General features: G+C 45.9%; 1 protein-coding gene across 7 annotated transcripts in view; it reads left to right on the plus strand.

The window, feature by feature from the left end:
* Nucleotides 1-27,973, plus strand: part of nckap5l (NCK-associated protein 5-like) — a 118,096-nt gene that overhangs the window by 34,827 nt on the left and 55,296 nt on the right. For 2 of the 7 annotated variants that reach the window (XM_061735132.1, XM_061735131.1), the window contains one exon: nucleotides 5,598-5,652. The exons of 1 other annotated variant lie outside the window; for it this stretch is intronic. The gene's annotated coding sequence lies outside the window, so the exon portion shown is untranslated. Of the gene's footprint in view, nucleotides 1-2,025; nucleotides 2,390-5,597; nucleotides 5,653-27,973 lie in introns of those variants that run through there. 4 more of the 7 variants (XM_061735127.1, XM_061735130.1, XM_061735129.1 and 1 more) reach the window with 4 other exon arrangements.

A 27,973-nucleotide genomic window follows, 5' to 3' on the forward strand; every position in this document is an offset into this window, starting at 1 on the left:
TGTATTATCTTCTAAACTGCTGATTCTGAGAGTGCGCTGCACAGGGCCTCCAACATCTCTGGACTGTTGGTTTATGCACAAATGGCAAATAAAAAACCTTGCACCTTGATTTCAGAAAACTCCAAATATTATTGAAGGACGGAAATGAAATGGTCATTTCAAAGAACTTTTGAGCCCCACAAAGCCCCCTACATGTGTCAGTAATTAGAGGATAGATCCTTTCTAGACACGATCTCCTTTGATCTGGGTCATTTTAGATGTGAAACTTGGCCTCTCTGTTAGTACTTTTTCTTTGTTGTGGTTGATTGTTGATGATGACCGGTGCAGTTTTATGCTGGCAAACATCTTTCTTTACGTTTTTTTCTTTTTAAGTTACGGCTTTGGTTTTCCTCTGATTTGTCCATATGGGATTTATTATTGTCAGCATTTACCTGGGAACAACGAATCATGGTCTCAAGTCTCAATTGTGTCTTGGTAACTGGGATTTCTCTATAAATCTGGGACAGTTCTATACTCACCAAATGGGGTGGACCGTTATGCTGAGATTGGAGATGAACTGACATTCGTGTGGGCACCCTCGGGCATTTGGTTTTGCCTATAGAAATTGGTGTGGGGTACAGTTGATTCAGGTCAGGACACTTTGTCTGCTCAATTCAAATCAGATTACAAAATATCAACATTTGAATCAGAACGTACTCTCACTGGCCTCTTTATTAGCTACACCTAATGAAGAGGCCAGCAAGTGTATGTATTTGCTTTGTGAAATAACTTACAGCTGCTGCTGCAAGGATGTGTTGTTTTTCATAAAGGACGAACCCATTCATCTCCAAATCACAAGGCTGGCTATTGTGGAGGACTGTGTCCCTCTCGCCACTATATCTTTATATTGTTTATCCTTCTACAGTCTGGTCATGCAACTCATGTTTCTTCCTTTGGCTGTTGTTTCTCTGGCTCTCAGTCATTTGGTCATCAGACTCTGTTTAGTGCCTGGTATGTCTGGAGTACAAGGATGATGTGGCTTCATTAACAAGGTCAGCAGATGAGTCACACGGGGGTGAGAACCTGCAGAGATAAAGAACACTAAGATGCAGGGTTGGGAAATATTCAATGCTGCTGGTCAGTTCAGACAAGACACAGATTGTGACAACAAGCTGCTGGTGAAACATTTATTCACACAAATCAAGGCAGTTATGCAGATTTCACACGACAATGTGCAGCCATCTGGGTTAAGACATTTTTTTTTTATATATAAATAGTTGCTGTGTAGTGGATGATTTTCAGTTTGACTTCTCTTGTTCTGGCTGTTAGTCCTTCAGAATGTGGTTTATCTAAAGTGAAGACCTACGTGATGCAAAATGTCCTAAAACTGGATTTTCTTTAGTGCCCCTCCTACTTGAGGTACTTGTCATACTAGGGGTGTAACAATGCAGAACATTCACTGGCTGATATGAATTTAGCGTTTAGATTAAAATGAATTTTATGTGTCATTGAGTCAGCCTGAATCTGAATCCGAACTTAGCCTTCAGTGTCTGTCAATAATGGTTTCAGTGTTTCTAGATCTTAAATGGATTGCATTTGGCAATTTCTACAGTTTTCTTCCGTGTTATGTGCTAAACTACGCACTCCAAGTTTCAGCATCCTGCTCTGAATTCAGTTTGATTTTCAGTTACTTTTTCTTTCCCTCATTTTCGTCACTCACACACCTCTTACCATTGTGATTGAGAATGACAATCCTCTTAGCACAGAACCTGCTTTCTTTCTAGGGCGCTGAATGGGCCCGTGCAGAACTCCTCTCGGTTGGACTGGCCGCTCGGATATCCTCTCTATGACATAGCTTTTTCCACTACATGGTAGGGTATCTTTCGAAACACCACCCCCTCTCCTCTGCTTTATGGCTCAGATCGGCAGCTGTGGGGTTAATGTTTAGCAGCAACACAGGCGGAGAGGCAGGAATTGTAGCAGGAGGAAGAAGAGGAGGGGAGAGGGAGAAGGAGAGTAGCAGGGAGGTGGGGGCTGGTCCACAGCTGTTATAGTAGGCAGGATCTATCAGGGTAGGAAGGCTCCCTCACTCGCCCTGGAACAATGGGAGACATGGCAGCCTCTGCAGACAGCACAGACGCGCACACACAATGCACATGCCCAAGGACAAGCCTGCTGTAGCCACAGCATAGAGGAAACCTGCTTCCTCATCATACTGGCAAAGTGAGCACACTTTCAACAAGGGGAACACGCTCTCATCTGCAGCTGCAATTCAGAAATGTATAATTGGGCTCTCTCTTTTTCAGTTTTTTCTTCTTTTTTTTTTGTGTCCCTTGCGGTGCCTTACATTTCCCTCTGCTGGGAGTAGCTCTCAGATCTTCTGGATGACTGGAAAGGCAACAGGAGCAAGGTGAGCTAAAACACCGGCCGTGTTTGAGTGGTGGGAGTTAGCAGACGTGTAGAAGGAGATGTCTTTTTAACAGCTGACACGGTGCTTTCAGGGCCTGGCGCTCTGTGGAAGTAACGGGCTCAATTTTCTACGTCCCATTGAAGCAAATATATCAAATATCATGACGCGGTGTGCTGCTGTGTGGGTTGTCTGGTGCTGACTTCACAGGATCTGTATGAGGCGTCTCTTGGAGCAGCTCTCACTTGTTTTGTGTGTTTGGGTTAGCACTCGTATCTGGGAGATGACTCGTAGAACAGCAGCCTTCTGAACACGGTTTCTGTGCTGAAGGTGGCATTTTGCCTGAACCAGTACAGAAACACGGTGGACTGTTTTGGTTGCAGCTAGGAAAGTGTCATGAATGTCCTGAGCACTGGCAGTCTGAAGGGGAGAGCGTTACGGAGAGTTGGCTTCCAGAGACGGAGGGTTTGTGATGGGCTTCCTCTGGCTGGGCGTGGAGGCAGCCTGGCACACATTTTACAAGGATCCCTGTATTTGCCTGCTCTCAGGAATACATGTCGCACATCCTCTCTACCAGGCCCTTTTGGGAAGGGAGCTCCCCTCCTCCTCGATCCCCTCCCCCACCTCCGGCCCAACGCCTCCGCTCCTCATCCCCAATATTGCTTGTGTGTGATTCGTCTCAGTTGGAATAACCAAACATCAAACAGGAAGCACAGCCGAGGGAGCTTCCAGCCCCGTTCTCAGCTACATCACTCCTCATCTTTGATGTTTGTCCGCATCTGTGTTACTGACAGTCGACTGAGGGTGATGGTGTGTCTGCAGGAACACAGCCACTTGGGCCTCCATTTCTTGAAAAAAAAAAAAAAAACCTTCACTCATCGCCAGATTTGTTAATGCTTCTGTGAAGATTTAAATGTGTGTCACAGTGTTTACATCCCCCACCTACACACAAGAACTTGAGTGCAGGCCTCTCCACATTGGCAGATGAAAGGGTGGTGTTTCACATATCCTCACATGGCCTTGCCGGTGCCAAATCCCAGAGAGGGAGACTGACGGGATTTTAAGAAGCTTTTGTGCATTTCTTCTCCGCTGCAGCTGAGTCGCCTTCGATTGTTTTCCTCTATTTGTTGCCCTCATTCTGTGAATCCAGTCGTCCTCACCTGCTAAATTCGACAGTCTCAGTAATTCACTATTTTCTCAAAAGCCAGCCACGGAAAATCAAAGCTCATCGCCTGCGAGTAAACACTCCGGAAGCGCGGCCATCCAGGCCTGTTGTGCTTTTTACTTTGCTGACCTGCTGTTTTTGCAAACCAGCTTCTTGACACAGATCGCAGGGCCAGGTGCACAAAAGATGGCACAGCCACGCCAGATTATCCACTATTAAAAGCCAGAGTGAGCAGGCAGATGCTCAACACCTCTAATCCCATTTCAGTTTAACATGATCTAGCAGGATCAGGCTCCGTTAACCTAGAAGTTGTTTTTGGAAATCATGTGTGAATGTGCACCTTGGAGCTGAAACGGCCTGGACTGAGGGGGAAGCTGCTTGATGAGACCTCCAGCAGACACTATAAACTACCCCTTTATGAAAACCTAATTAACAGTGTTGATGCAGTTTTTTTTTCTTGTTTGTTTGTTTAGTTGGAGAAAAATGTGTAGCCTGGGTGTTCTGTGTTATCAGAAAGGGGAGTCTTCTGAATTATTCATCAGTCTTTCTTACATTACACTTTATAATGACTTGGAGATGAAAGGAGAGATGAGAGGAGGGGAGATGATGGAGATAGGGCATGTGGTCCTTGCTGGGCTGGTGTCTGGCAGGATCTCCCAAGGGCAGTCTTTCTGTTCTCTTGGTTTCCTGCGGTCTCACTCATCACAAAGGAGGCTTTGGCCTTAAACTAGAGATGCACCGATCAGGACTTTGAGGGCCGATCACCGATAACCGATCTCCAAAATCAGTATCTGCCGATCCTGATATTGCCGATCACCGATCACAGTGTGAAATCCATAGATTCGTCAATATTGTTGTCTCATGTACACGACACTGACATTGTAGTGTTAGGTATAAAAATTAGGAGATGAGAAAGTCTCATGAATTGACTGTTTTATTTCAGGCTGAGGCAATGAGCAATATTTCACCCTGTAGAGACTTTTAGAGTAAGTGTAGTTTACTAGCTTAAGCTTTCCTGTGGTAATAATTATGTACAACATGTGACCAACACAGACAACAGCAGACATGTCACTCTCTAAAAGTTGATACAAGTTGTAAACTATGAACCTTAGTTTTCCTGTGGAAAGAGGAATTAAATCTTCAAATATGAAAATGAAAATTAATTATGAATTATTAAGCTTTGTGAAAGCTTTAGCGATAGCATCCGCCACGTGTGAGGAAACTCTTGTGAGTGAAGCAAAACTCTTCACACTAGAACTCCACATGTCACTGGTGAAGCGACTGACACAACTGTCGTCCTGCGTGAGGATTTGGACTGTTTATACTGTAGGATCCAAGCAGCTAACGACGTGTTTAAACCTGATGTCTGCTACAACAACAAACGGCTGATGAGCAAAGCATATTTCATTACCTCACGATGTAGTTCTTTATTTTTCTTACTGTGGTTTATAAGTCTCTGTTCCAGGTGTTACAGGTGAGGTAGCAGCGTGGCTGCACCTCCTTTTCTTTCTCTGCCTTAGCTGCAGCCAACTTTGGAAACTCAATATTCTCCTTCGTGTGAAAAACTTTCAAATGTCTTATCAGCTTCGTTGTGTTGAAATTCTTTTGTAACATTCCTCCTCGTACAATCTACTTTGGACACACCTTGCAAACTGCAAATTTGCTGTCATATTCTGACATTGTAAAACTCCCATGACGCCGACGCCCCGTTAGGAGACCTGGGTCTGAGCTGTGGGAACGCCCGTGCGGGCGGCGGGTTGTTGTTGTAAACGTCATCTGATCAGCCGCTCTGAACTATTATTTTCCGATCTCCGATCAAAACCGGCCATTATCGGGCCAATACCGATCGGTTGCCGATCGATGGGTGCATCTCTACCTTAAACCAGCGAGTGGAACAACCTCCTAAACTGCTACCCCTGGATTTCTCAATGTGTGTTTCATACACAACTTATCTCCGTCCTAACTGAACAAGAAGATCTCCCATGGAGGAAGGAAGGGACTGGAAGTTGGCTGACTTTAGAAAGTGTCTGTGTTTCTCTCCCGCAGCTCTGTTGCGTGTCGTCGGGAGACTCCTCCTCCACAATCAGACTGCAACGTCTAGGTGAGTGTGTTTAAAAGATTATCATCCCTACAGTGTGATAACTGTCCACAGCAAACTATTTATTTTCACTCATAATTTGCTGGTTTCCTTCTTTATTAATTGTGTGATTTAAAAAAAATCCTTTAAAAAGGATCCACTGCATTTCTTACAAACCCGTATTCTGGTCAGGGGGAAACCATGGACACATTCTTTATTTGGTCTATTATTTTCTTACAAGTTGAGTCCCAAATGTCTGTGAGTAGTGAAGGTTACCCATCTGCAAACTACAGGCGCCGAGGCCACGTCTTCATTTAGCCAAACTAACAAATAGTTTAAAACCCAAACATAGAACATTTGTAATAGGAACTAACAGTGCCAGATCTTCACATTTAGATGAATGAATTAAAAGTGTCACTCTCTCATGTTGCTGGTATACACCCATGAAAGGTTAAACCAGGTTTTGCAGCAAACGCCTCAAGGTACCGTATTTTCGCGACCATTAGGCGCATATAAACGTCTTATCTTTTTTTCAAATTGTGCCGCACGCCCAATGACGCAGTGCCCAGTGTGTTATTGTAAGGAGGACGTAATTGAGGCCAGCATGAGAACGTTAAAGGGAGAAGCATGGGCGTAGTTACTAAGGCAAATGAAAAGGGCTGGATGGATGAAGGGATGATGAAAGAGTGGCTGAGGCAGGTCTATGTGATGATGAAGGGATGATGAAAGAGTGGCTGAGGCAGGTCTATGTGAGGATGAAGGGATGATGAAAGAGTGGCTGAGGCAGGTCTATGTGATGATGAAGGGATGATGAAAGAGTGGCTGAGGCAGGTCTATGTGAGGATGAAGGGATGATGAAAGAGTGGCTGAGGCAGGTCTATGTGATGATGAAGGGATGATGAAAGAGTGGCTGAGGCAGGTCTATGTGAGGATGAAGGGATGATGAAAGAGTGGCTGAGGCAGGTCTATGTGAGGATGAAGGGATGATGAAAGAGTGAGGCAGGTGTATGTGAGGATGAAGGGATGATGAAAGAGTGAGACAGGTCTATGTGAGGATGAAGGGATGATGAAAGAGTGACTGAGGCAGGTCTATGTGATGATGAAGGGATGATGAAAGAGTGGCTGAGGCAGGTCTATGTGAGGATGAAGGGATGATGAAAGAGTGGCTGAGGCAGGTCTATGTGAGGATGAAGGGATGATGAAAGAGTGAGGCAGGTGTATGTGAGGATGAAGGGATGATGAAAGAGTGAGACAGGTCTATGTGAGGATGAAGGGATGATGAAAGAGTGGCTGAGGCAGGTCTATGTGAGGATGAAGGGATGATGAAAGAGTGACTGAGGCAGGTCTATGTGAGGATGAAGGGATGATGAAAGAGTGGCTGAGGCAGGTCTATGTGAGGATGAAGGGATGATGAAAGAGTGACTGAGGCAGGTCTATGTGAGGATGAAGGGATGATGAAAGAGTGGCTGAGGCAGGTCTATGTGAGGATGAAGGGATGATGAAAGAGTGGCTGAGGCAGGTCTATGTAAGGATGAAGGGATGATGAAAGAGTGAGGCAGGTGTATGTGAGGAGACCCGGTGGTTTCTTTCACACATCGCCATCACTGCTGATCTGTGACTCTATGCTGCCCGTCTGACAGCCGATGTGAAAGAAGAAGTGAAACAAATGAACGCTGCGCTTGCTGTTATTCCGGGAGGTATCAGGACTCGGCCCGTCGGGCTTCATCTGCAGCCCGATCGCATTGAGACCAGGAGAACAGCTAGAGAGTATGGTTACTGTTATTTAAAATAAAAAAAACAAAATAAATAACAGTAACCATACTCTAACATAGTCAGGACGAACTTGCGACGAACTGTTGGCAGTCCCTCTATTTAACTCCCATAAACAAATTAACTAATGCGCTGCAGCTGAGAGTTCAGAGCACCGGAGCGCGCCCGGCCCGTGCTCGTCGCCGAGCGCGCAGCTCGCGCGCAGCTCGCGCGCAGCTCGCGCGCAGCTCGCGCGCAGCAGTAAGGCTGCAAGCGAAAAAGCCGGCATCATTTCCGAGGGGCCGCATGGCACGGAAAGTGACTCTGACAGCGAGGAAAGTGGGACTGGCACAGTTGATTTAGCGCAGCTGTTTAATGCAGAAACGGAGGGTGAGGGGTTTGATTAATGCAATAATGATTGTAATAACTTAAATAAAGCACAATCAAACTCTCATTTTTAAATACCCACACTTGTATGCGTGTGTGTGTGTGTTGTTGTAAGGCGGCGCGCCATGTGTGTGTGTAGACGGCGCCTTTTCATACGGTGCGCCGTGTGTGTGTGTTTTAAATACAGAAATGACACACATAACTGAGGCTGCACCTTTCCACATGGCGCGCCGTATGGTTGCAAAAATACGGTAATCTGTTTAAAGGACACTGAGTATTCACAGTGGAGGAAAGGCTCGCTCTCCCGTCGAATCACGTGGCGCAGTATGGTTTACCGAGTAGTCGGCCTCGCTGCCCTTGCAGCTGATATTTTTGATCCACAGGTACCCGAGTCATTTGAGGAGGAACAAAAGGGGCTCGTGCTCACATAGTTCGGGAGCCAATACATAATCTTGCCTGTTTTGTTCAATAGTTGGAATTTCCAATTCAATAAAATTTTATCTGTATAGCGTCTAATACAACAGAGGTTGTCTCTAGACGCTTTCCAGAGACCCAGAACATGAACATAAACCCCCGAGCAATTATTACATAAACAATGGCAGGTAAAAACTCCCCTAGTGGGAGAAAAACCTTAAGCCAAACAGTGGCAAGAAAAAACTCCCCTTTAGGAGGGAAGAAACCTGGACCAGGACCTGGATCATAAGGAGGTAGGAACCTGAACCAGGACCTGGATCATAAGGGGGTAGAAACCTGGACCAGGACCTGGATCATAAGGGGGTAGAAACCTGGACCAGGAGCTGGATCATAAGGGGGTAGAAACCTGGACCAGGACCTGGATTATAAGGGGGGTAGAAACCTGGACCAGGACCTGAATCATGAGGGGGGACCCTCCTGCCGAAGGCCAGACTGGGGACGTCAGCAGCACACAGCAGCCATGTGGAAGCAGCAGCGGGATGACCAGAGGGGGGGGGGCGCAAGCAGGTGGAAGCAGCAGCGTGATGAATAGAGGGGGGTGGGGGGACCGCAGGCAGGTGGAAGCAGCAGCGGGATGACCAGAGGGAGGAGGGGGGGGGGGGGGCGCAGGCAGGCAGGCAGGTGGAAGCACCAACGGGGTGACCGGGGATGGGGGGGGGGCCGGGACCGCGACCGCAGGCCAGAACGCAGCTCCCGAGGCTCCGGCCTGCAAACATGCACAAAAGAGAAAAAAGGGGGGGCAGCACAAGAAACTACAGGATGGACAAAAACGAAAGCTATGAGATACTTATAAATAGAAATGGAAATGGAGAAGTGAATTTGAAGCTGAGAAGCTGGTAACATTGCTGGTAAACACTGTGGCCTTCTGACATGAAGGTTCCCGGGTGGAGCCCCTGTGTGTGTGGCGTGGGGATGTTCTCGTAGTGCTCCAAGGTCCCTCCACCATCCAGAACATGCTTAACAGCTTAACTGGGAACTCTTACTGAGTGTGTGAAGGCTTGTGGTTGTTTGGCTCCGTGTCCCTGTGATGGACTCCGGCTTAATGAAGGAACTACGTTTGATAGTAAGGTCCAGCCCCAGAATGACACCGGGAGGAACTGCTCTTCCCTTTTGAAGTAGATTGCAGAGCTCAGACTGTGAAACAGTCTGTCATTGACACAAAGTTAACGCTGCATAACAGTTTCACTAAACCCTATACCTTTTGTGAGTGACACGTTTTATCCATGATTTAAGTTTGGTCAGGATTTTGGCGGTGGTAGAGCGGGTCGTCCAATGATTGAAAGATTGGTGGTTGGAACCCTTCTCCCCCAGTCATCTGTCAATGTCCACGGTTACATGTTTTTTTTAAATTCTGAATTAATTATTCTGAATTAAATAATTCAGAATTAAACTATTTTCCTTCGAGTTTACGTGGAAATAGTAATTTTGAATTGAGGTTTACATGGAAAACACGTTTGATCGGCTTTATCCAATTCCTCTTAAAGCAGCACAATGTAACTTTCAGCTTTTGTTGAGTTTGGCGGCTCCTTTGGACAAAAGCGGTAGTGCTTTACCAGAAAGAACACTACATTTCCCATGAGCACCAGCGCGTACTGCCGGAAAACTCCTGTCCCCGTGCATTTGTTTTGATTGCGAATGAAGACGGGACGGACTTTCCAAACTACTTTTCTGTTTCACCAAGTGAACAGACGGAACGCAAAAAAAAAGATGTTAAACTGCTGGAAAGGAACTGGAATTTACCGGGATACCTTAAACAAGGGAGCCAGGGAGCGGTATATGGAGAAAATAATGATTATTAACGGTTTGGGTTCATATGAAACCCTATCAAAGAGTGGAGCTCCGATGAGGATTTACTGGCGCAGTTCTGCACAACCCACGTCTTAGGCTACCTTGTTTAGGAGTGTTTGGCAGCTTCTTTGGTAAATGTTTGACTCGCCATGTGTTTCAATAAATTAGTATAATAGTACAACATACAGTACATGTTTTGTATTACTCTTACTTTTCTTTTTTTTTTAATGCTATATTATGCTGAAGAGGCTCCGAGGCGTGAGCAATACTTTTGTTTTCCTCGTGAGATTATTTTTTTCCTCTGCAGCTACAAATAGAGTTAATGTTTTTTCCTCAACAAACTAGTTTTATCTGAAGATTGGGGTTAAGCGTTTAGCTGGAGAAGTGGGAATAAAACCCGTGTGAATGATCCGACCCTGGTCGTTATGAGTGTTTGTGGTTTACTGTGGAAGGTTATGTTTGGTCGTTACAGCCGCGATCCAACCGAGCCGACGACTCTTTGTTATCTCAGATTCTCGGCCTCCGTGGTTCTGCCTCCAAGCAGGAAAGCGTGGAGCTGTTGCAGCTACAACACAGCAACGGGTTACCAGCTTCTGCGGAGCTCTGCGCTCCACACCCCGCCCAGCTTTGGTCTCCACTACGAATCTGGAAGGAGGGGGAAGTGACGTATGCTGTAAAGCAGTCAAAGCCGTAAAAATGTGTAGTTTTTTAGTGTGGCAGGGTTCCTACCATGCTCCTCAAAGCTTTTAATGATTTCTATTTATTAAATAAATGGTCTCTGCTCTTGACCAGCGTTTACTGCGTGCTGCCATCTTGAAACTTTGTTAGGAAAACCGCGCGGAATATAAGCGTCATGGAGACAGACGGGCGAGGGAATGAGCAGAAAGAAAGACCGGAATTATTAATTATTTATTTATTTTTTTTTAAATATTTTTATCCCTGATTTTTTTTTTCCCTCCCTAAGCTACAGTCCTGGGCGTTGCTCCCTCTACCAACCCCAGGAGTTCCTGCACTGAGCTCAGGTCTCCTCCTTAACCTGAGGAGTGAGCAGCAGCTTCTTTTCACCAGACAGGGTGGGGTTTCTCTGGCCGGACGTAGCGCGTGGAAGGATCATGTTATTCCGGCCAGATCCTCCACCCCATCTGTTCACTGGTTGGCCAGAGGGGGCAGTATAGCCCAGGACTGATGCATGTTTTTGTGAGGGTAGCTCACATTATCTACCAAGGGAACACGGGGAGAACATGCAAACTCCTGACCAGAATTAATTTAAAGAGGAATGAGTGTATACATGATTGCGTAGTTATTCTATTCGGATTTAAAATCGGAATAAACCAGCCACTTACTTCGGAATTAAGTTTAATTCGGAATTAGTTTACATGGTAATTTTTACTCATTTTAAATCAGATTTAACTTTAATTCTGAATTGAAGAGGAATTAAACTTCCCATGTAAACGCACTCAATGAGGCATGGCTGGTGTGTAAATGTTCAGGTGGTGGTCAGAGAGGACGATGGCGCGGATTGGGGGCCACGTTTCCATCAGTCTGCCTCAATGTAGTTAACCGCTACCAAGTATGAATGAGGAGGGAATGAATAATGGACCATTGTGAGCACTTTCAGTGTCCTAAATAAAAGCGAGATATAAATGTAATATATTATTATTATTATTATTATTATTATTATTATTATTATTATTATATTTGTCATGTTATTGTTTTATTGCAATTCAAATAACAGGCATCTCTTATGTACAACCCTGTTTTGTGTTGTGCAGAAATGATTTCGTTTTTCCTTTTGCAGTTTTACTTTGCAAAATGAGTCCAGGAGTTGAGTGTTGCTCCTGCAGAGCCACGGGACTCACGGGACTCACGTGACTCACGAGGGGCACGTTTGGACACACTTTTTAGAAAGGAAAGCAGCAAAAACTGTAATCCTGATGCTTCGCTGAAATGGCTCCCCGTGCAGAAATCCAGGAGCCTGCACTCCCCGTCACATGGTGCTAGCTGGATAGCACCTTTGTCTTGCTCAGAACGTCACACCTCCTGAGTTTATGAACGTTAAACCCAAACCGAGGCTGTTTTCAAGACGGCGTACTGCTAACTGTGCAGTCAGTCCACTGTGGACTGGTAAAGGGGCCACCATAAAAACAGTTATGCTACAGCAGCACTGAATGTTGGTCACATGACGGCTGTCCCATTGTATTATGGGATACATAATGCAAGCTTGACCGGTGACTTGTTTTCACTGATACACTTTCCAGATATTTTTGTGCATACTCGAAATTGTGCAGTTGCTCACATACCGTGTTCTACATTTTTGCAAAATCAGTAACTACCGGTAGCGTAAGGAGTAAGGACTTTTCTTTAAAAATAAAAAGCGTAGTGAATGCTAATGTGTTCACAGTATTGCACTGTTCTGTTGAAGGAGCAGCAGCATCAGCTCTGTTTGCATTCCCCTTGTGGTTGGAGCCTGAAGCCCCAGTTGGGAGTCTGAGAGGAGGAGAGGAGGAGAGGAGGAGAGGAGGAGAGGAGGAGAGGAGGAGAGGAGCTGGCACTGCAGTCCCGCTGAGACACGCCTCTCCTCTCCTCTCCTCACCTCCCTCTCCTCTCCTCCCTCTCCTCTCCTCTCCTCCCCTGCCCTCTCAATGAGCCTCTGTGTGCACTCTCAGGCCAGACGCAGCCTCCTCAAACACAGTCCTCATGACTGCAGCAGCAGTTTAGAAAAGCAAAGAGCAGCACTCACCCACCTAGTCTTTCTCTTTTTTCTCCACACAATGGTGATCCACACATCAAGTGTAGCTCTATTCAACACAAAGGCAATCAAAGGGTTATAATGTAGCATGAAGACAAAATAAGTTCTTAATCAAGGGAATGCGCATGACGTCACAGATGCAACTTCACAGCGGGTTACACTCACTGAGTGTCAGAAAGACTGAGTGTCAGAAAGACTGAGTGTCAGCGTAAACTTTCAGTTTGAGAACTTGAAAACAGCTAAAATGGGAAAGAGCTGTTGTGTGATCGACTGTACTCATAGATTCAGCAAGAAATCGGAGTTATCGTTTTACAGACTGATGAAAAATAAGCTTAAGAGACAAATGGATCGCTGCAATTCACAGCAACAACTGGATTCCAGACACCGAAACGTGGATTTGTGGTTCCCATTCTGTATCAGGTAATGTTGGATTTTTGGGTAGCTAACGTTAAACGGTCAAATCATAAAGCTCGGTGTCATCATCACTTTAATTTCACCAACAAATCCTGCCTTGAAGTCGGACCAAGCGTCAAGACTTTTGTAAGCCTTCAAGCTTTGCTTCGTGTATTTCCCCGGCGTAGAAATTAAGTAAATATAAATATCAGGAAACTGGATTCTTGGCCAAATATTAATATCCATTAATATCTCAATATTTTCAGGCCATGTCATGTCATAATATATATCTCGATATTTTGCTGTAGCCTTGAATTAACACTTTGATGCTACAATCAGACCAGTATGATGATTCTATATGTCTACATTAAAACATTCTTGTTCATACTGCATTAATATATGCTCATTTTAAACTTTCATGCAAAAAGGGGGAATAAGTCAAATTTACCAAAACTGTATTTATTAAACAGTTACTAAGCAGTGAGTGGCACAAACATAAAAAGTGTCATTTCAAACCAGGATGAGCTGTTTTTAACTGGTTTTACCCGGATTTACCTGGTTTTACCAGGTTTTACCCGGTTTTACCTGGTTTTACCAGGATGAGCTGGTTTTACCAGGATGAGCTGGTTTTACCTGGTTTTACCTGGTTTTACCAGGATGAGCTGGTTTTACCTGGTTTTACCTGGTTTTACTGGTTTTACCTGGTTTTAACTGGTTTTTACCTGGTTTTAACTGGGATAAGGCCCTTTAGAGCACCTTTATATTACAACTAATTGTAGGTGTAGGGACTGCAATTCATCACTGCGTTTCATCCTCTCCTCCTTTACTTTGCATCACTTTCACTTACTTTTAGAAATATGACGTCATATAGTCTTGTTTGACTTTGTTTGGATGATAGTGATTGATTTCATATGGCCACATTTAAGCAACACTAGGTGACGTTTCTCAGCTCTGGAAGAGAAAAGCTCGGCTGCGCTGACGCGTGTTGCACTGAGCGGTGTTGTGCCACAGCGGAGCTTTAGCTGATCAGTTATCGAAGGCTATTAATAATTTTATTAATGATTATTAATAATTAATAAAGTCGACTATTTATCAAATTGAATTATCAAAATGATAATAATTCTCGTATGGGGCACCACCCCGGGGCCTTAATCCAGGGAAAAATGATAACTTAACAGCAGAAAATCAGTCTCAGATGATTAAGGTTTAAGTATAGTATAATATAATTGAAGGGTGAGATTCGAACACTGGCTCTGTTCAAACAATCAGTTGGGACCAAAATTGCATGAAACAACAACAACCACTCATTAGAAATCAATCAGAATTTATTTACATACGGGTATCGAAGCAGATGTAAATAAATACCCAAATAAATCCTGATGGTGCACTACATTATTATAAAACCATTAATTAACCAGAAAACATCAATAGAAATGAAATGAAACTTAAATGCATGGAATGAAAAAGAAATCAAGCGATAACAACATGATATCAACGGACATCCACCGTTCAAAACATTTAAAGATGGCGGGGCTTCTGTGGTATTTAAAGATGGCCCAGCCCCGACCACGCCACGTTTTGATTAGGCCGGATGGCAAACACGGGCGTTTCAAACGCGAATGACAGGCAGAGAACAACGACTACCAAATAATCAAACACGATAATGATAACAATGATGATGATGCAATCTCAGCTCTGAACACAGATTTAGCTCTGAAACACTCCAAGTTAAACTAATACACTCAGGCCTCAAAACCTCACGCCTCCTGAGTCTCATCAGGTTGCTGATCAGGGGTTCCTGCCGGGTCTTTGGTCGGAGTCCTCAATCCAAGAGGTCTCCCGCCTCTCCCGCTCCTCCTCCCGACTCTGGAATCAAAAGGGGACGGTGGTGCAGCGTGGCAGTAGCCGGCGCTCCCCCCCCCAGCCCGGAGGCTACCACGTCGTCTCGGGTGCGCGCGGGCCGGTCCACTTCTGGGACGTTGGGCTGATGAGCGCGTGGCCCCGGACGGGGCGGCGGGGTGCGTCGCGCTTTGATCTGGGCAGGCTGACCGGAGAATCCTTCCAAGAGAAACTCAGAACGGAGAGAGAGAAGTTAGGACAGAGGAAATGGGGGCTCAGCCTTGATCGGGGCCGAGCCTCGAAGCGGCTCCCCTCCCCTTTCCAGCTCCCAGGGACCGGGGACACGTGAGGTGGGAGCCGGAGCTCCGGATGAAAAGTTGAGACCAAGAGTTAATGGGAGCCGGAGGGATCCTCCAGGGATCGCGGCTCCGCGGAGCGCGGGTCCAACGGGCGGGCCCCGCAGGCCCGGTCCGCTGCAGGCCTTACTCCTGCCCCCAGCCGGGGGGGAGAAAGGAGATGGGATCTTGGTCCTGAGCCAAAGATCCAGCTGTTCACCGATGAAAGTTGGAGAGAAGAGAGAGAAAAAAGGGCAGCGGCGGCATTTTGATCCTACGCGCGCTGCGGTGACGTCATCAGTGCCTCTCTCGGGATTGGGTGCGCGTTGCTCTCAGGCGCCGCCCCATCCCGCAAGGCATGCTGGGGGGTTGTAGTTTCTGACAAGGCGGCCATTTTAGGAGGCACATTATAGCCGATTTTCGGCTGAGCAGTTTCAAAGTTGAATATACACATTCACAAAATGTTCAGATACATCTATAAGCCCAGAGTTCACATGAGCATAGGGGCATGGTCCAACAGCGGATAGTTGGAGCTGCATCAGCGCGGCATGGAGGAGAAAACATTCAATTCAATTCAATTCAATTTTATTTATATAGCGTCTAATACAACAGAGTTGTCTCTAGACGCTTTACAGAGACCCATACCCAGAACATGACCCCCGAGCAGTTATTACATAAACAATGGCAGGTAAAAACTCCCCTAGTGGGAGAAAAACCTTAAGCCAAACAGTGGCAAGGAAAACATCCCCTCCCGCCAAACAGTGGCAAGGAAACATCCCCTCCCGTCCTCCCTCCTGTCTTTACTAAACCGTCCCAGTGAGGAGAAAACATCCCTCTCTTTACTAAACCGTCCCAGTGAGGAGAAAACATCCCTCCTGTCTTTACTAAACCGTCCCAGTGAGGAGAAAACATCCCTCCCTTTACTAAACCGTCCCAGTGAGGAGAAAACATCCCTCCCTTTACTAAACCGTCCCAGTGAGGAGAAAACATCCCTCCCTTTACTAAACCGTCCCAGTGAGGAGAAAACATCCCTCCCTTTACCAAACCGTCCCAGTGAGGAGAAAACATCCCCTCCTGTCTTTACTAAACCGTCCCAGTGAGGAGAAAACATCCCTCCTGTCTTTACTAAACCGTCCCAGTGAGGAGAAAACATCCCCTCCTGTCTTTACTAAACCGTCCCAGTGAGGAGAAAACATCCCTCCTGTCTTTACTAAACCGTCCCAGTGAGGAGAAAAAACATCCCCTCCTGTCTTTACTAAACCGTCCCAGTGAGGAGAAAACATCCCTCCCTTTACTAAACCGTCCCAGTGAGGAGAAAACATCCCCTCCCTTTACTAAACCGTCCCAGAGAGGAGAAAACATCCCTCCTGTCTTTACTAAACCGTCCCAGTGAGGAGAAAAAACATCCCCTCCTGTCTTTACTAAACCGTCCCAGTGAGGAGAAAACATCCCTCCCTTTACTAAACCGTCCCAGTGAGGAGAAAACATCCCTCCCTTTACTAAACCGTCCCAGTGAGGAGAAAACATCCCCTCCTGTCTTTACTAAACCGTCCCAGTGAGGAGAAAACATCCCCTCCTGTCTTTACTAAACCGTCCCAGTGAGGAGAAAACATCCCTCCTGTCTTTACTAAACCGTCCCAGTGAGGAGAAAACATCCCTCCCTTTACTAAACCGTCCCAGTGAGGAGAAAACATCCCTCCCTTTACTAAACCGTCCCAGTGAGGAGAAAACATCCCTCCCTTTACTAAACCGTCCCAGTGAGGAGAAAACATCCCTCCCTTTACCAAACCGTCCCAGTGAGGAGAAAACATCCCTCCTGTCTTTACTAAACCGTCCCAGTGAGGAGAAAACATCCCTCCCTTTACTAAACCGTCCCAGTGAGGAGAAAACATCCCTCCCTTTACTAAACCGTCCCAGTGAGGAGAAAACATCCCTCCCTTTACCAAACCGTCCCAGTGAGGAGAAAACATCCCTCCTGTCTTTACTAAACCGTCCCAGTGAGGAGAAAACATCCCTCCCTTTACTAAACCGTCCCAGTGAGGAGAAAACATCCCTCCCTTTACTAAACCATCCCAGTGAGGAGAAAACATCCCTCCCTTTACTAAACCGTCCCAGTGAGGAGAAAACATCCCTCCCTTTACTAAACCGTCCCAGTGAGGAGAAAAACATCCCTCCCTTTACCAAACCGTCCCAGTAAGGAGAAAACATCCCTCCCTTTACTAAACTGTCCCAGTGAGGAGAAAAACATCCCTCCCTTTACTAAACCGTCCCAGTGAGGAGAAAACATCCCTCCTGTCTTTACTAAACCGTCCCAGTGAGGAGAAAACATCCCCTCCTGTCTTTACTAAACCGTCCCAGTGAGGAGAAAACATCCCCTCCCTTTACTAAACCGTCCCAGTGAGGAGAAAACATCCCTCCCTTTACTAAACCGTCCCAGTGAGGAGAAAACATCCCTCCCTTTACTAAACCATCCCAGTGAGGAGAAAACATCCCTCCCTTTACTAAACCGTCCCAGTGAGGAGAAAACATCCCCTCCTGTCTTTACCAAACCGTCCCAGTGAGGAGAAAACATCCCTCCTGTCTTTACTAAACCGTCCCAATTAGGAGAAAACATCCCCTCCCTTTACTAAACCGTCCCAGTGAGGAGAAAACATCCCCTCCTGTCTTTACTAAACCGTCCCAGTGAGGAGAAAACATCCCCTCCTGTCTTTACTAAACCGTCCCAGTGAGGAGAAAACATCCCTCCTGTCTTTACTAAACCATCCCAGTTAGGAGAAAACATCCCCTCCGTTTACTAAACCGTCCCAGTGAGGAGAAAACATCCCCTCCCTTTACTAAACCGTCCCAGTGAGGAGAAAACATCCCTCCCTTTACTAAACCGTCCCAGTGAGGAGAAAACATCCCTCCTGTCTTTACTAAACCGTCCCAGTGAGGAGAAAACATCCCTCCTGTCTTTACTAAACCGTCCCAGTGAGGAGAAAACATCCCTCCCTTTACTAAACCGTCCCAGTGAGGAGAAAACATCCCTCCCTTTACTAAACCGTCCCAGTGAGGAGAAAACATCCCTCCTGTCTTTACTAAACCGTCCCAGTGAGGAGAAAACATCCCATCCCGTCTTTACTAAACCGTCCCAGTGAGGAGAAAAACATCCCTCCCTTTACTAAACCGTCCCAGTGAGGAGAAAACATCCCCTCCTGTCTTTACTAAACTGTCCCAGTGAGGAGAAAACATCCCTCCCTTTACTAAACCGTCCCAGTGAGAAGAAAACATCCCTCCTTTCTTTACTAAACCGTCCCAGTGAGGAGAAAACATCCCATCCCGTCTTTACTAAACCGTCCCAGTGAGGAGAAAAACATCCCTCCCTTTACTAAACCGTCCCAGTGAGGAGAAAACATCCCCTCCTGTCTTTACTAAACCGTCCCAGTGAGGAGAAAACATCCCTTCCTTTACTAAACCGTCCCAGTGAGGAGAAAACATCCCTCCTGTCTTTACTAAACCGTCCCAGTTAGGAGAAAACATCCCCTCCCTTTACTAAACCGTCCCAGTGAGGAGAAAACATCCCTCCCTTTACTAAACCGTCCCAGTGAGGAGAAAACATCCCTCCTGTCTTTACTAAACTGTCCCAGTGAGGAGAAAACATCCCTCCCTTTACTAAACCGTCCCAGAGAGGAGAAAACATCCCTCCTGTCTTTACTAAACCGTCCCAGTGAGGAGAAAACATCCCTCCCTTTACTAAACCGTCCCAGTGAGGAGAAAACATCCCCTCCTGTCTTTACTAAACCGTCCCAGTGAGGAGAAAACATCCCTCCCTTTACTAAACCGTCCCAGTGAGGAGAAAACATCCCCTCCTGTCTTTACTAAACCGTCCCAGTGAGGAGAAAACATCCCTCCCTTTACTAAACCGTCCCAGTGAGGAGAAAACATCCCCCCCTTTACTAAACCGTCCCAGTGAGGAGAAAACATCCCTCCCTTTACTAAACCGTCCCAGTGAGGAGAAAACATCCCCTCCTGTCTTTACTAAACCGTCCCAGTGAGGAGAAAACATCCCCTCCTGTCTTTACTAAACCGTCCCAGTGAGGAGAAAACATCCCCTCCTGTCTTTACTAAACCGTCCCAGTTAGGAGAAAACATCCCCTCCCTTTACTAAACCGTCCCAGTGAGGAGAAAACATCCCTCTCTTTACTAAACCGTCCCAGTGAGGAGAAAACATCCCTCCTGTCTTTACTAAACCGTCCCAGTGAGGAGAAAACATCCCTCCCTTTACTAAACCGTCCCAGTGAGGAGAAAACATCCCTCCTGTCTTTACTAAACCGTCCCAGTGAGGAGAAAACATCCCTCCCTTTACTAAACCGTCCCAGTGAGGAGAAAACATCCCTCCCTTTACTAAACCGTCCCAGTGAGGAGAAAACATCCCCTCCTGTCTTTACTAAACCGTCCCAGTGAGGAGAAAACATCCCCTCCTGTCTTTACTAAACCGTCCCAGTGAGGAGAAAACATCCCTCCTGTCTTTACTAAACCGTCCCAGTGAGGAGAAAAAATCCCCTCCTGTCTTTACTAAACCGTCCCAGTGAGGAGAAAACATCCCTCCCTTTACTAAACCGTCCCAGTGAGGAGAAAACATCCCCTCCTGTCTTTACTAAACCGTCCCAGTGAGGAGAAAACATCCCTCCCTTTACTAAACCGTCCCAGTGAGGAGAAAACATCCCCTCCCTTTACTAAACCGTCCCAGTGAGGAGAAAACATCCCTCCCTTTACCAAACCGTCCCAGTGAGGAGAAAACATCCCTCCCTTTACTAAACCGTCCCAGTGAGGAGAAAAAACATCCCCTCCTGTCTTTACTAAACCGTCCCAGTGAGGAGAAAACATCCCTCCCTTTACCAAACCGTCCCAGTGAGGAGAAAACATCCCTCCCTTTACTAAACCGTCTCAGTGAGGAGAAAACATCCCCTCCTGTCTTTACTAAACCGTCCCAGTGAGGAGAAAACATCCCTCCTGTCTTTACTAAACCGTCCTAGTGAGGAGAAAACATCCCTCCTGTCGTTACTAAACCGTCCCAGTGAGGAGAAAACATCCCCTCCCTTTACTAAACCGTCCCAGAGAGGAGAAAACATCCCTCCTGTCTTTACTAAACCGTCCCAGTGAGGAGAAAAAACATCCCCTCCTGTCTTTACTAAACCGTCCCAGTGAGGAGAAAACATCCCTCCCTTTACTAAACCGTCCCAGTGAGGAGAAAACATCCCTCCCTTTACTAAACCATCCCAGTGAGGAGAAAACATCCCTCCCTTTACTAAACCGTCCCAGTGAGGAGAAAACATCCCCTCCTGTCTTTACTAAACCGTCCCAGTGAGGAGAAAACATCCCCTCCTGTCTTTACTAAACCGTCCCAGTGAGGAGAAAACATCCCTCCTGTCTTTACTAAACCGTCCCAGTGAGGAGAAAACATCCCTCCTGTCTTTACTAAACCGTCCCAGTGAGGAGAAAACATCCCCTCCTGTCTTTACTAAACCGTCCCAGTGAGGAGAAAACATCCCTCCCTTTACTAAACCGTCCCAGTGAGGAGAAAACATCCCTCCCTTTACTAAACCGTCCCAGTGAGGAGAAAACATCCCCTCCTGTCTTTACTAAACCGTCCCAGTGAGGAGAAAACATCCCATCCAGTCTTTACTAAACCGTCCCAGTGAGGAGAAAAACATCCCTCCCTTTACTAAACCGTCCCAGTGAGGAGAAAACATCCCCTCCTGTCTTTACTAAACCGTCCCAGTGAGGAGAAAACATCCCCTCCTGTCTTTACTAAACCGTCCCAGTGAGGAGAAAACATCCCCTCCTGTCTTTACTAAACCGTCCCAGTGAGGAGAAAACATCCCTCCTGTCTTTACTAAACCGTCCCAGTGAGGAGAAAACATCCCTCCTGTCTTTACTAAACCGTCCCAGTGAGGAGAAAACATCCCCTCCCTTTACTAAACCGTCCCAGTGAGGAGAAAACATCCCTCCCTTTACTAAACCGTCCCAGTGAGGAGAAAACATCCCCTCCTGTCTTTACTAAACCGTCCCAGTGAGGAGAAAACATCCCTCCCTTTACTAAACCGTCCCAGTGAGGAGAAAACATCCCTCCCTTTACTAAACCGTCCCAGTGAGGAGAAAACATCCTTCCCTTTACTAAACCGTCCCAGAGAGGAGAAAACATCCCTCCTGTCTTTACTAAACCGTCCCAGTGAGGAGAAAACATCCCCCCCTTTACCAAACCGTCCCAGTGAGGAGAAAACATCCCCTCCTGTCTTTACTAAACCGTCCCAGTGAGGAGAAAACATCCCTCCCTTTACTAAACCGTCCCAGTTAGGAGAAAACATCCCCTCCCTTTACTAAACCGTCCCAATGAGGAGAAAACATCCCTCCCTTTACTAAACCGTCCCAGTGAGGAGAAAACATCCCCTCCTGTCTTTACTAAACCGTCACAGTGAGGAGAAAACATCCCTTCCTTTACTAAACCGTCCCAGTGAGGAGAAAACATCCCCTCCTGTCTTTACTTAACCGTCACAGTGAGGAGAAAACATCCCTTCCTTTACTAAACCGTCCCAGTGAGGAGAAAACATCCCCTCCTGTCTTTACTAAACCGTCCCAGTGAGGAGAAAACATCCCCTCCCTTTACTAAACCGTCCCAGTGAGGAGAAAACATCCCCTCCCTTTACTAAACCGTCCCAGTGAGGAGAAAACATCCCTCCCTTTACTAAACCGTCCCAGTGAGGAGAAAACATCCCCTCCCTTTACTAAACCGTCCCAGTGAGGAGAAAACATCCCTCCTGTCTTTACTAAACCGTCCCAGTGAGGAGAAAACATCCCTCCTGTCTTTACTAAACCGTCCCAGTGAGGAGAAAATATCCCTCCCTTTACTAAACCGTCCCAGTGAGGAGAAAACATCCCCTCCTGTCTTTACTAAACCGTCCCAGTAAGGAGACAACATCCCCTCCTGTCTTTACTAAACCGTCCCAGTGAGGAGAAAACATCCCTCCTGTCTTTACTAAACCGTCCCAGTTAGGAGAAAACATCCCCTCCCTTTACTAAACCGTCCCAGTGAGGAGAAAACATCCCTCTCTTTACTAAACCGTCCCAGTGAGGAGAAAACATCCCTCCCTTTACTAAACCATCCCAGTGAGGAGAAAACATCCCTCCTGTCTTTACTAAACCGTCCCAGTGAGGAGAAAACATCCCTCCCTTTACTAAACCGTCGCAGTGAGGAGAAAACATCCCTCCCTTTACTAAACCGTCCCAGTGAGGAGAAAACATCCCTCCTGTCTTTACTAAACCGTCCCAGTGAGGAGAAAACATCCCTCCCTTTACTAAACCGTCGCAGTGAGGAGAAAACATCCCTCCTGTCTTTACTAAACCGTCCCAGTGAGGAGAAAACATCCCTCCCTTTACTAAACCGTCGCAGTGAGGAGAAAACATCCCCTCCCGTCTTTACTAAACTGTCCCAGTGAGGAGAAAACATCCCTCCCTTTACTAAACTGTCCCAGAGAGGAGAAAACATCCCCTCCTGTCTTTACTAAACCGTCCCAGTGTGGTTTGAAAAGAGTCCGTCGTGCGTAGCAACCGTGTGGATGAACTCACGGCGCTAACAGGCCGAGTTTTGGAAAGTTAAAGTTAAGTTAGGGGCCGGATAACGATGCACAAACGTGACTGACGTTTGGAACTGGTGCACTTGTTTTTTGTCTCAGAGAAGGAGAGACGAGACGAGAGAGTTAGAAAATCCTGTAATTTAATACTCGCGGCTAAAAGCAAATCCGTGAGAATGTATACTAGAATATTCACAATAGTAATTTTGTACATCGTACAGAGTAGAAGCCGAGATACATCGAGTATACTCCATATATCGCCCAGCCCTAATTGAAACCAGATTTACACTTTTCTTTGTATACAGATGATGATGTTTTTTAGATTGAAATAGGACAACTTTGGGAAACTGACACACAGCTGGGGCAGCACGGTGGGGGGCAGCATGGTGGCTTAGTGGTTAGCACTGTTGCCTCACAGCAAGAAGGTCCCCGGTTTGACTCCCAGGCCCAGCAGGGCCTTTCTGTGTGGAGTTTGCATGTTCTCCCCGTGCTTGCGTGGGTTCTCTCCGGGTACACTGGCTTCCTCCCACAGTCCAAAAACATGCATATTAGGTTAATTGGTGATTCTAAATTGCCCGTAGGTGTGAGCGTGAGTGTGGTTGTGAGCATGGTTTGTGTGTTTATATGTGGCCCTGTGATGGACTGGTGACCTGTCCAGGGTGTAACCCCTGCCTCTCACCTAAAATGAGCTGGGATAGGCTCCAGCAGACCCCCGTGACCCCACAAGGGATAAAGCGGATAGATAATGGATGGAATGGATGGAATGGATGGATGGACACACAGCTGTTGAAGCTGTTTCATTTCACAAATACTTCCAATGACTGCATCTCTGTTTGTTGGTGTTAGACTCTGGTCCTTGTTGAATGTGTCATGAATACTGTAGATCAGAACTGTCGTTGGTTGCAGAGGTGTTCATAGCAAGCTTTGAGATGCTGCTTTACTCTCTACCAGAAACCACCGCAGGGATGGCCGCTCCATGGTTTCATGATATATTTAAGGCCCTCTTTTTCTTTCTTCTGACGAAAGCCTAAATGTGCCCAAAAAGTCACCAAATTTTGCACGCAAGCCAGGCCTGGCGAAAAATTTGATATTTCATGGTTTGCATTAATGGGCGTGGCAAAATGGTTCAACAGCGCCCCCCGGAAAACTTGTGCCTCAAGCCCCACAATACGGTTTGACGTACATGCACGAAATTCGCTACACACCTGTATCATGGCGCAACTTAAAGAAAAGTCTCTTGGCGTCATGGCCGAAACCGAACAGGAAGTCGGCCATTTTGAATTAATCGTGTCATTTTGGCGAAATGTATGCCATTCCTTTGGCAGTTAATACGGCCCGAACCGTAACGTGCACCCAGGTGTGTTATACATCAAAATGTGCGTCTCCATCCTGTGACTACGCGCATTACTTTTCTCTTTCAAAAGTGTTACCGTGGCGATGCTAGACGCCAAAAAGCGGACCCCCCCCCCATCATCCGATTGGTCCATATTTGATAGTTCCCCAAATTTCACCAAATTTTGCATGCAAGCCAGGCCCGGCGATAAATTTGATATTTCATGGTTTGCATTAATGGGCGTGGCCTAACGGCTCAACAGCGCCCCCTAGAATACTTTTCTCTTCCATAACTTTTGAATGGTTTGACATAAAGAGTCGTGGGTGGTGTCATCGGACTCGGTATTGAGTCCTTGATCATAATTGGTGAAAATTAGCCCCGCTCCTTTTTCTGATTGGTTGTCCATATTTTCTGACTATAACTTTTGAATGGTTTGACATAGAGAGTCGTGGGTGGTGTCATCGGTATTGAGTCCTTGACCTTCATTGGCCTGCTGTGTGCTGCTGACGTCCCCGACTCCCCCAGTCTGGCCTTCGGCAGGAGGGTCCTCCCTTATGAGCCTGGTCCTGCTCAAGGTTTCTTCCCTCCTAAAGGGGAGTTTTTCCTTGCCACTGTTTGGCTCAAGGCTTTTCTCCCACTATGGGAGTTTTTACCTGCCATTGTTTATGTAATTATTGCTCAGGGGTTTATGTTTATGTTCATGTTCTGGATCTCTGGAAAGCGTCTAGAGACAACATCTGTTGTATTAGACGCTATATAAATAAAATTGAATTGAATTGAATTGAATTAGTCCCGCCCCTTCTTCTGATTGGTTGTCCCTTTTTTCTGCTATAACTTTTGAATGGTTTGACATAGGAAGTCGTGGGTGGTGTCATGTCTGACATGCTTATGGGGGACGGTGGCCATGAGTGCGAGGGCCCGTTCATCGCTGCTTGCAGCTTTAATTAGCTTAACTATTGTTGTATTTTTGTCAGCATTGTAATCTCTATTTGAATATCTGCAAATACATAATGTGTTCAAGTTCCTTGGTCGTGTTCCTCCAAGGAACTTGAACACATCATTACTTTGAAAAGTGAAAAGAAAAGCTGGTATTTCTAAGCGCTCAGTATCATCCCTGAAGGTCAAGCGGTTGGGGAATATCTGCTTCCGTTCTTAGATGGCCGTCATTGATCAGCCCTCCATTGATCAGACACACAGAGATTTGGCAGTGTTGAGTCAGTCGGCTCACACAACTACACTCTTCTGATGCCACTTAGGTTTGTGTGTGAAGGTTCACAATCAGGGATGTTCGACCATCTTCCTGTAAATGCTCTGCAAACGGCTCCTGTTACATTAGGCCGTGCAGTCTGCTGACTCCTAAAGAAGCTTTTGGAAGCTGCTTAGAATAGAATAGATCTTTATTGTCATTATCACCATGTACAACGAAATTAAAAGTGCTTTCCAGTCAGTGCATCATATATAAAATAAAATGAATAAAAAATAAATCAAATGAAATAAAAACAAATAAAATAAAATAAATATATATCTAGTTCCCGCTTCTGGGTTTATATGCATTTTAATGAGTTCACATTTAAACTTTGGTTTTATTTATTTTGTTTTAGTCAGTTTAATATTTTAGTGTAACATTTTAGAGATCCATGTGTGGAAATGCACTGTAATATTTATCATAATTTGTGATTTGTGATGTAGTGATGCACCGATCAGGATTTTGAGGGCCGATCTCCAAAATCACTCACCAGGCCGAGTGAAATCCATAAATTCGTCAATATTGTTGTCTCATGTACACAACACTGACATTGTTTTATTAGGTATCAAAATTAGGAAATTAGCAAGTGTCATGAATTGACCACTGTTTTATTGCAGGCAGAGATGCAGATCGGCAACCGATCGGTATCAGCCGATAATGCCTCTATTGGTTTTCATCGGCATTCTCAAAATAGTAGTTCAGAGCCGATCTGATGACGTTTACAACAACAACCCGCCGCCCGCGCGGTTCCCACAGCTCAGAACCCGGTGACCTGAGGAGGCGTCGGCCTCGCCGGTACGGGAGTTTTACAATGTCGGAATAGGACAACACATTGGCAGTTTCCAAGCTGTGTGCAAAGGAAATACCCCGAGGAGGAATGTTACATTTGAAAGTTTCTCACATCAAGGAGTATATTGAGTTTTCAAAGTTGCCGCTAAGGCAGAGACAGAAAAAGAGCGTGCAGCAATGCTGCTAACTCAGCTGAACGTAACGGAGACCTTTAAACAACAGCAACAACAACAATAAAAACTAGAAAATTTCAGGAAATTTTGATATGGGCATGCCCTACTGCCCATTCGACCCCTCTCGCTGCTTTGGTTTGGGGCTGTAGTGGTTGTGTTCGGGGGGGTTCTATGTCAGTTTGAGGTGTTTTTACGCTTGTATTTCATTCATTCCTGTGCTCCCAATAGTTATTAATGGGGTGCGCTTTTTGGCATCTAGCGTTGCCACGGTAACACTTTTGACTGAGAATAGTAATGCCCATCGAGGCAAGATGGAGATGCATCTAACGATGTATGCCATGCATGGGTGCATGTTCCGGTTCAGGCTACATTAACGGATAGGTTTTTTTTTCACCATGGTAAAAAAAACCCATCCGAATGAATGGGGCCATTTGGCCTGGATTTTGACATAAAATTTCCTTAAATCCCAGCTTCATGAAATTTGAGTATGTTGAAGTCCACAGCGTGCCGAGTCGGGAAACATTTGTACGATGTCTCTACGATAATCTGTTGCCTAGCAACAAGCGTCCAAAGTCAAATTAAATTAAAAATAAAACATAAAAGGTCAGTATCGCAAAAACTTTAATAAATGGCATAATGAGTTTGTACGGTCCGTTAGTGCCAATCAGGCCGAGTGTTTGAAAGTTTGAACAATGTCTCTACGATAAAGTTCGGCCGAGCAATAAGCGTCCGAATTTTTGCCTTTTTTTTTGCTTTTTGGCATCTAGCGTTGCCACGGTAACACTTTTGACTGAGAAAAGTAATGCCCATTGAGGCATGATCGAGACGCATCCAACGATGTATGCCATGCATGGGTGCACATTCCGGTCCGGGCAGCATTAACAGATGGTTTATTCACATGCTCCCCTATACAAATGCATAGGTTTTTGTTGCCATGGTAACAAGCTCCATAGGATAGAATGGGACAATTTGGCTTCAATATCTCAAAAGCTGTAAACGACAGCGTAATGAGACCTCAGTATGTTGTAGTCCACAGCAACCCGAGTCTTTTAACGTTGAATTAAAGCAAAGATCCTCTATACACAAGATAGCGCATTGCCGTTACTGGCAATGGTATGGAATGGTATACACTGCCGGTCTCCTAAGTGGGCGTGGCCGCCCCTCTCCCCACATCGTTTTGGAACATACAACACTAGATACAGTACAACTTTCTTCCAAAAATACTTAAATAATAAAAATAACAGTATTATTAAGCAAAGAAGCAAGTTTTATTTTAGTTTTAAACTTAATTTTATCCGATGGGAAAACGATGAGAGCCAAATCTCGCGAGAGTGTGTTGCTCAGACAGAGACAGGTCTCAAACAAAGTTCATTTTCTCCTAATCTGTCGGTCTGAAAATTGCCATTTTGGTGTCAGAATGTTCAGAAGGTTTGTGGCTTTTGAAAAATGCGTCCCATATTTACTTAGGTTACTATGGGGC

Source organism: Cololabis saira, chromosome 12 (assembly GCF_033807715.1).
Source record: "Cololabis saira isolate AMF1-May2022 chromosome 12, fColSai1.1, whole genome shotgun sequence".
NCBI lineage: Eukaryota > Metazoa > Chordata > Actinopteri > Beloniformes > Belonidae > Cololabis > Cololabis saira.